This window comes from Formica exsecta, unplaced genomic scaffold (assembly GCF_003651465.1).
Source record: "Formica exsecta isolate Colony F162 unplaced genomic scaffold, ASM365146v1 scaffold155, whole genome shotgun sequence".
NCBI lineage: Eukaryota > Metazoa > Arthropoda > Insecta > Hymenoptera > Formicidae > Formica > Formica exsecta.
Window position 1 is genome coordinate 1,197,826 of NW_021848872.1, and position 9,619 is coordinate 1,207,444.

Below are 9,619 nucleotides of genomic sequence, written 5' to 3' on the forward strand. Positions count from 1 at the left end.
CCCCCCCTCGCCTTCCCCGCTCGGCTTACGTAATTATTAAAACGCATTATGCCGTAGGACAAAGGGGCCTCACCGAGGAAGAGGAGAAGCTCGAAAAAGCCGTATGAAATATTTGCATAATTATGTACACATAATAAGGTTTGAATAAGGAGGATGCGCAATTAGCTGCCCCGAGTGTCCCCCACGATTTATGGACGGATAATTAACCCTGTCAATCTCGGTCCTCTTCTTTCAGGAAAACCGCACGCCGGTCGCTCGCGTTCTTTGTCGAGTCCCGAAGCGACGCAGATAAACGTACGTGTGTTAAGAGCCGGTTCCAGATACGTTCACTCGCCGGATACTCGTCAAGTCGAGACAAGCACGGATGATGCAATCGATATATGCATCGCAATAAAATCTGTCACGTATAAATTCGCACTTGATAGATAAACGCGTCGTGTGTTGCTATAAGCGAACGATTTTTTTATATCTATATATCCTAATTTTTTCGCCCCCATTAGTTTGTCACGCGATTATTCCACCTGATCCGTGATCGGAGAATCTAAGATCGTCGATTCTCTCCATGTGTGAGACGGCCTTTAAGACGACGGTCGGTCGTTCGGCGGGGAATAAAGCACGGTCAGAAGAACCCAGCCAGGAGCCTTTGTGCCGGGTGCCGGTCGTTCGTGGCCAAGTGATCGCCGCGCACGCCCGGAGGTAGAGACGAGGCCGAGCTCGAGCTCGCTTACCGGCTCAAACGCTTTAACCACCTGCTTCCGAAATTTGAGAGCCGCGCGTCTTTCGTGTACACTTTCGTCTTTGGTCCTGCCTTTCGTCGTCGGCGCGAAGCCGCGATACGAGATACGCCGTGTAATCAAAGACGACGCTTCTGCTCGTCATGAGAGCTTTTTTTTTTTGTTGAAGGTCTAAATTATTTGTCGTCTAAACATTTGTCGAAGGTCTAAATTATTTAACGCTTGCGCTTTTTTACCCAACTTGCCTCATAGCACGTCAGGTGCTATTTAATATTGGCATCCTTCGGATCGGCGTCTTTGATATGCATATGTATAATCCTCGCAGTTTATATTTCATTAAAACGAATTAAAAGAGAGCGCCACAAAAATTTAGCTTTTACGCATTCGACATCTTTAAACGCGTTATCAATGTACGCTATATTAAAGAAATATTTTTATAGACAATCGTCGTATGGTATATTTAGTAACGAAATCGATCTACCATAGTCGCTTTACATGGTCGAGTTCATAAATGCGAACTACGTGTCCGTACAAAGAACCGAGCTATTTCGCCCAGCGGCAAACGGCTTTGTGCTCTTGCAATCGATCGGCAGCGGGATATGAAATGCGGTAAAACGCGAGAAAAGTATCGTCGCTGCAGTAAAGTATCCTACACTATACATATTTCCAACAATCCGTTGTATTTTAAACTGTTATCAATCAATATTATAGCGAAGCTTTTTACAACTGTTCCGTCGCGAACAAGAGCTCTGCGTAATAAAACCCGTAAAACTTTTGCGTCGCCATAAACTTAAGAATGCATTCTTGAAGTCAACAGCTTATTCTTTATCAAGAAACGTCAATTTCCCGTAAAATGTTGTAACCGTTGATAACGGATAATCGCTCTATTTATAGAGCCGGCTCTCTCGGAAACCGTAATCATGAGATATTATAAGACACATCGAGCTTTGAAAAAGGTTTCCTTTTACATACTTATTCGACGAGAACTTCATTCTCGAAAAAAGTGAGTGGTGGAAAACGTGATGGTTAACAAAAGAACAATTTTACATAATCGTGAAGCAAAACGGCGACGCATCGGGTTTTCTCATGGGAAATGAATCGCGTGAAAGATGTCTTTTTCGTGAAACGCTGATGCAGCCAATGGGGCTCTTTATACTATTTCCACACGGAGCATCGACCACTCGTTTGCAGATTATCACGACCGTGAAGAGTCAACGGGGCGTTGCATAAACGGACAACTAAAGTCTCTTCTATGTGAAAGTAACGCGTTGAAAATAGCGAAAAGAAAGGGACACGGCTGCAACTCGGACGGGTTTTATCCGACTCTGCCGTCGTGGAGTCATTAGTGGTGAATTAAACGGGCGAATCGTGTCACGGAAAGCAGTTAGAAACTCCTGCAAATCGAAATCATAATAACTTGACCAAAATTCCATTAGGAAAGCCTATACAGTTGAGACAATAACGAACAATCGTAAATTCTTTTACGAATGTCTAATTATATATCTTTCGTGTTTATAAAGTTCATAATTAAATTAAATATGTTAATTATACTATTTAATTAAATCGTTTTATATAAAGAAGAATTTATGCAATTATACTCGATGCAAGAAAAAAGGTACAAAATAATAAACCATTGTCGCAATATTATTTGTGTAAATAATAATTAATAAATACATAGAGAAAAAAAAGTGCGAGTAATAATATACCGAAAAATTCAGCTATAATCTCTTCAGCAGATAGATATGAAGATGTATGCAAGTATCACATTCTTATCCCACGCGTACCTTTCCCGCACGCACGAGTGCGCGAATGCAATCTTTATTTCACGCCAATAATCCTCCGACAGGAAGTCAGTTGCACGCATGCACACATTGACACTGTCATGAGAACTACTCTGAAACTTCTGACCGCGACTTCTCTTTCTACAGAATTTCTCTCGCCACATAGACAACGTTTTTCTTTGCAAATATTCTATCAAATCAGAATTTTAAATTTCTAATGATTTTCTCAAAAGATTAGAAATAGCATTCTATATTTTTTTCATCCATTCTCGTATTAGTACATTCTTTCTTTAATTTTAAATGGATAACGAATTTAAAATTTGTATAAAATAATTCTCTCTTACGAATTTTTAAACTTTCGATATAAAAAAAAATTTTTTATAGAATCTATATATATATACATTCAATAACTGTGTTATTCAAATATATTCTTATTCGTAGATTTGTAAATTTATAACATGACAATGTATTAAAAGGGATAAATAAATATCCTACACGAAATTTACGATAACCACACAAAAATCGCGTTCGCAGAAAAATCGTTCATATATTCGCCAAGAAGAGTATATATAATGGGAAGATGAGACGATACGACGACCATTTATGTACACGACCGCGTGCATGTGCTCGAACGTGTTCGTGCGTGTCGGCGCACGCATTTCTGTAGATGCGAATATAGAAGACTCGAACAAAGGCAAAAAAACAGCCTCTCCCCGGCGGAGGGATACGTCTGGCAACAGTGTTGGGACTGGACCAGCTGATCGAGGCGCACCAGGGCCGTCTTCATCCTTTCAAGATAAAGTTTATAATTTGAAGAAACCGAGCTAGTTAATTGGCAGTGTCGCTTGAATAAACTGCTTAAAGCGACAAGTTTGCTCTAAAATAATATTTTCCGAAATTCTTTTATAATCCGAAATAATAATATATCATTTTCCAATGAAAAGTACTGATGTTTTCTAACGAAAATATTTAATGGATATAAAATAAAGATTATTCTATCTAGGGCATTTCTGCTTATTCAAGTCATCTGGTGACCGATTTGGCGACAGTATACAGGTTGACGTTCTTCGAATTCGATGCCAACGCGACGATCTGTTGTAAAACACACTCATCTAGGACAAAGATTTGCCATCGGGTCGGTTAACAATGCACGCAGCGGCACATTCGACGATTCAATAACCCTCTCTCTCTCTATCTTTCTCGGTGACGAGGAAAGACGCCAAACCGGTTTCGTAATTTCCAAATGAACGATCGTCTCGTTCCATGCTGAGAAACCCTTCCGCGGAAGCTTTGTTGTCCTGCCCTTTGCTTTTCCATAAGAATCAGCCGAATTCAAACGCAAATTTTTTTAAATTAAAATCGATACTGATTTCTAATGATTTTTCTATCAGCCTAAAATATCTTGATATGGAAATATATCAAGAAATTGTATCATGCATTCTTCGAGTAAAAATAATTCCTCACGGAAAAAGTATGAAATATTGTACATTAAATGTTGAAAAAAAACAAACAAATATAGAGAGAAAATTGTTCATTTACTTGTTCATGCATCTTAAAATTCACATAAAGACTAGGCGACTTTCCGCGCTCAAAAATTTTTATTCGATGATTCGTGAGGGAAACGTCAGTGGTAAAAATCTCTGAAATCTGGTATAGCGTTAGTCGCCGAGATTAAAAAGGTCGCGGCCGTGATCTTTCGATAGCTTATAACGCGCGCGATCTGCCTCCTCGAAGAATCTTTCCCCAATGGACCAGTTCCGGCAGCGCTGCAGCGGCGAATAGGAATAGACTTCGTCGACGACGAACAGAAGGCAGCGCAGAAAAGACGAAACAGGAGCAAGGGTTGAAAGAGGAGAAAGGATGGAGATAAGAAAGAGAGAGTCTCTGCACGGAAATAAGAATAATAAGAACGACAGCTCGGAGATGCGGGTCGGTTAACAATGCACGCAGCGGCACATTCGACGATTCAATAACCCTCTCTCTCTCTCTCTCTTTCTCGGTGACGAGGAAAGACGTCAAACCGGTTTCGTAATTTCCAAATGAACGATCGTCTCGTTCCATGCTGAGAAACCCTTCCGCGGAAGCTTTGTTGTCCTGCCCTTTGCTTTTCCATAAGAATCAGCCGAATTCAAACGCAAATTTTTTTAAATTAAAATCGATACTGATTTCTAATGATTTTTCTATCAGCCTAAAATATCTTGATATGGAAATATATCAAGAAATTGTATCATGCATTCTTCGAGTAAAAATAATTCCTCACGGAAAAAGTATGAAATATTGTACATTAAATGTTGAAAAAAAACAAACAAATATAGAGAGAAAATTGTTCATTTACTTGTTCATGCATCTTAAAATTCACATAAAGACTAGGCGACTTTCCGCGCTCAAAAATTTTTATTCGATGATTCGTGAGGGAAACGTCAGTGGTAAAAATCTCTGAAATCTGGTATAGCGTTAGTCGCCGAGATTAAAAAGGTCGCGGCCGTGATCTTTCGATAGCTTATAACGCGCGCGATCTGCCTCCTCGAAGAATCTTTCCCCAATGGACCAGTTCCGGCAGCGCTGCAGCGGCGAATAGGAATAGACTTCGTCGACGACGAACAGAAGGCAGCGCAGAAAAGACGAAACAGGAGCAAGGGTTGAAAGAGGAGAAAGGATGGAGATAAGAAAGAGAGAGTCTCTGCACGGAAATAAGAATAATAAGAACGACAGCTCGGAGATGCGAAGTCGGACGCGAGGCGCGAGGAGAAAGGAGGCATCCAGGACTGGCAGGAGGTGACTAGACGTGACTAACTTCGTCGAGGGAAGAGAGGGGAAAAAAGAGAGAAAGAGAGTGAGCTGGGGAAGAAGACTTGAAAAATGATTGCCTGTAAATCTCGAAAAGCTCGACCGCGCGCGCGAGCACACGTCACCGAGTGCGTGGAATCCTAAAGACAGAAAGAGTCTTCTAGAAAATGAGACCGGAATTAGAATTTGACCGGTATATATGTTTGACACGTGACTTATATTCCGTCGCGATGTCATTGGCATCGTCGTATACGTCGGGATATTACATATTCAAAATTTATATTTCTCAGAGATTACGGTATTTCGAAGAACGAACCGTTTATATTTATCATTCGGAGAGTGTTTCTAAAAAAAAAAAGCTATTATAAAGGATGAAAGAATTATAATCTACTTTCGCTCGCTTCGAGGATGAATCATCCGTCGTTATCCTCGTCGCTCTCTCATCATCTCTCGGTTACGCGCCGCCCCGCCAAAATTACATTCGCGATGTTCCCATAATTTTCATACTAAACAAAATTATCGTCTCGCTGTAGGCGTCTTTCCAACCGCATCTTCCGTATTTACCTCGATTCATCTCATCACGTTTGCCTCGGAACATTTCGATGCTCTCATTCTACTTTCTTTCGTCGTTCATTGTGTGGCGTCAATTAAATCTCGCATTTAACGATTTCTATTGTACAAACATCGACAGACTTTAAGTATTTTGTATAGATAGAAGTTTAACACCCCTAACAAAATCAATTGATTGAATAATTGCGCGCTTCTTCAAAGAAGCTTTGTTAAGCGCGCATCTCAACGATGTAAAATCTCAATTTAAACTTCTCGGTACTTCGATTTTGCCGAACACAATGTTGTGTCGTTTTCAATTTGAGCGGAATTTCTCATTCGTTCGCGCGACAGCGCGCGAGGCAGTGTCGTGAAAAGTACAAAGTACACCCGGATACGACAATATAAATCATCGCCACCCCGGGCCGCCTGAAAAGGAACTCGTATCATACATTCATACGTGACTGCGTTTAATCTTTAATTCGGCGAGCATAACACGTACAACTCTCACAAACTATAAAGTTGATAAAGTAGAGAGAATGATAAATTGCGAAGAAAAAAAAAAAACGAACAAAAAATAAAAGGATTCTTTTTTGTAACTTAATAATATGTTACAAAAATTTAATAATACGATATTAAATATCAATCCTTCATAATCTCAAAGTACAGCTATCGATGGTCGCGTACAGTCTCGGATGGATCAAGGTGAGCAGAGAGGAGGATTCTTAAGGTAGTCCGAAGTAAGTAAGTTTAAAGGAACGAGGAGGATGGGAGCATCCTCGCGCGCGAGCGCGAACAGCGAACATCGGCCAGCCGGTTAGCCTGCCGAGGCTATAATCGTCCTCGCGTGTAATGTACGATCGGTAGGAGGACAAGACCCCGGGTGGTGGTGGGTAGGTAGGTAGGTTGGTTGGTTGGTTGGTTGGTTGGTTGGTTGGTTGGTTGGTTGGCTGGCTGGCTGGCTCGCTGGCTGGCTGAGTGAGTGAGCGCGTCGTGGAAACTGGTGTGCGCCGCCGATCCGCCGATCACTGCGGCGCTGCAGCTGTTGCACACATAAGTCAAGCCCGACCGACACCGGCGCACAACACGTGCGACCCAGGCAGGCAGGTACGCGAACGTGAATACGTGCGTGCGGGAGAGAGTGCGTGTCTTTCTCTCTGTGCGTGTGTACCTGCGCGCGAGGGCAAGAGTCAAATATTTCCATCCCGTCCGGACACGGACCCCCTCCAGGCTAAGGCGAGGTGTCCACTCATGGACTCATGGAGAGTTTTATCATCGAGTGCCGTGCGCGCTCGGTGAGCAAAACCCTTCCTCGGTTCCGAAGGTCCATTGAGAGTCACACTCCGTGTTTGCCGAGGAATGTTGTTATCCGGAGTCTCATTGTCGAAGAGTAAAACTCGTAAACGAATACTCGGAAAGTGTATATTCTTATCATTCGAGATAGTATTCATCTATACACACACGGATCGTATACTTTTATTATCTCGTTATTCTTAACTTTTAAGAAGCAAAATTCTCAAGTAAATGTCAGTCGAATATTGCACTCGAAGCTATATTTAGAATTTTTTATCGTTGGCTGGCTGGCTCGCTGGCTGGCTGAGTGAGTGAGCGCGTCGTGGAAACTGGTGTGCGCCGCCGATGTCAATGACACTGCGGCGCTGCAGCTGTTGCACACATAAGTCAAGCCCGACCGACACCGGCGCACAACACGTGCGACCCAGGCAGGCAGGTACGCGAACGTGAATACGTGCGTGCGGGAGAGAGTGCGTGTCTTTCTCTCTGTGCGTGTGTACCTGCGCGCGAGGGCAAGAGTCAAATATTTCCATCCCGTCCGGACACGGACCCCCTCCAGGCTAAGGCGAGGTGTCCACTCATGGACTCATGGAGAGTTTTATCATCGAGTGCCGTGCGCGCTCGGTGAGCAAAACCCTTCCTCGGTTCCGAAGGTCCATTGAGAGTCACACTCCGTGTTTGCCGAGGAATGTTGTTATCCGGAGTCTCATTGTCGAAGAGTAAAACTCGTAAACGAATACTCGGAAAGTGTATATTCTTATCATTCGAGATAGTATTCATCTATACACACACGGATCGTATACTTTTATTATCTCGTTATTCTTAACTTTTAAGAAGCAAAATTCTCAAGTAAATGTCAGTCGAATATTGCACTCGAAGCTATATTTAGAATTTTTTATCGTTACTTTCGGTGAATAAAACTCATTAATATTTTAATAAAGGAGGAAAGGAAAGAATGTGCATCTGTGAAAGTGATCGTACAATTTGCTTCGCGCCTTCTTCACGGACCCCGTTTCGGCGGCATGCACGTGCTGGCCGCTCGCCCGACCGACGCACGTGCCACGACGCCGCGTGTGCACGCACGCATGCGCGATCGTAATTACTACCTGACGCGAGCTTTTGACGATGAATTAAAGATAATGATTTGCGGGCACAGACCGAGGGACCCATGGCAACTGATAGCTTGGCACGATACATTGAATATCTGTGGCGATCTCTTTTCAAAATAATTGTTCTCTGGGAAACACAATCTCGTGCGAGATTTCAATTATGGTAGAGGGACGAAATTATGCAAATGTAAAATGCGTTCACAATAGCTCGTGTCATTTTATTTCTTAATACTCAGAGAAGAATATTTTTACTGAGAAAGCAGCTGTCTTTGTGTAAACCGAAAGGAAACTACATTTTTTTTTACTCGCGCTAAATTGGATTAACTAGAGCGGCGGCATGTGTCGGAACACAGAGCAAAGAGATACAAAGAGAGACCGAAACAAAGAAAGACCAACGTTTACAAATGCACAAAATTCGGTTTCGTGAGAAAGTTTTTAGCGGTAATAAAACGCGCCGCTGTGGATCGAATTAATGTCAACGTGAGTCAAATGATTCTTCCCGAAATAAGAGACCTTAATTTCACGCTTCCTGATTCCAGGCACTTAATGCTTCTTGAAATGCCACGTGCCTTTTTCCGCATAAAATTATATGCAATTCAAACAATGCAATGCTCAAACCTTTTAAGCTAGCATCGATAGATCCCTTGCAAAATTATTTTTAAAAAAATCTGAACTGATATTTTTTTTCGATAATATATTTTATCATTCGCTCGTGCAACTTTTGCTTCGCCCGCTTCTGCCTGTCTTTCTCGCTCATGTTATATCCGGGGCCGATCGCGCGTAAAAAGAGGCGAGATGAGAAGTACACGGCAAAAGTTCGTAATGAATGGCGGGGCATTAATCTTCGGCGTTTCGCGTTACGTTGGTCCACGCACGTGGCGCGAGACGATCGTTCTGTCCCCGGCCGTGTCCCGCTCGCTCGCATGTGCGGCGCTTTTTTCTTGCGTGCTTGTAATTATTATAAATCCGTGTCCGCACTCACCACGGCCGCTTATAAATCCCGGAACGGGCTAAAAAGAGGAGCGACGGCCGATTCCGAAAGTGCCGCCGCAAAATTGTTTTTCCGCGGTTGCCCTTAAGGACCCCGTACTTTACGACGATGGTAAGAGCATAAGTCCGGTAGAAGGATCGCGCGCGTCGCAGCCAAGTCGAAAACAACCGAAAGTTATTACGCACGCTGATGAAATTATAAAAGGATGTGCACGCCTCTACAGGGGGGATAAATATAATTTTTTTTTTTGTTTTCTCTTTTTATATTTTTAAACCGAAATTTACCGCACGCGCGTAAAATCACTCTTTTCGCGATTTTTATATAAAAATTTCCACGTAAATACGCTCCTTTGTCTCGCCACTTTTCCCATTTCACTGC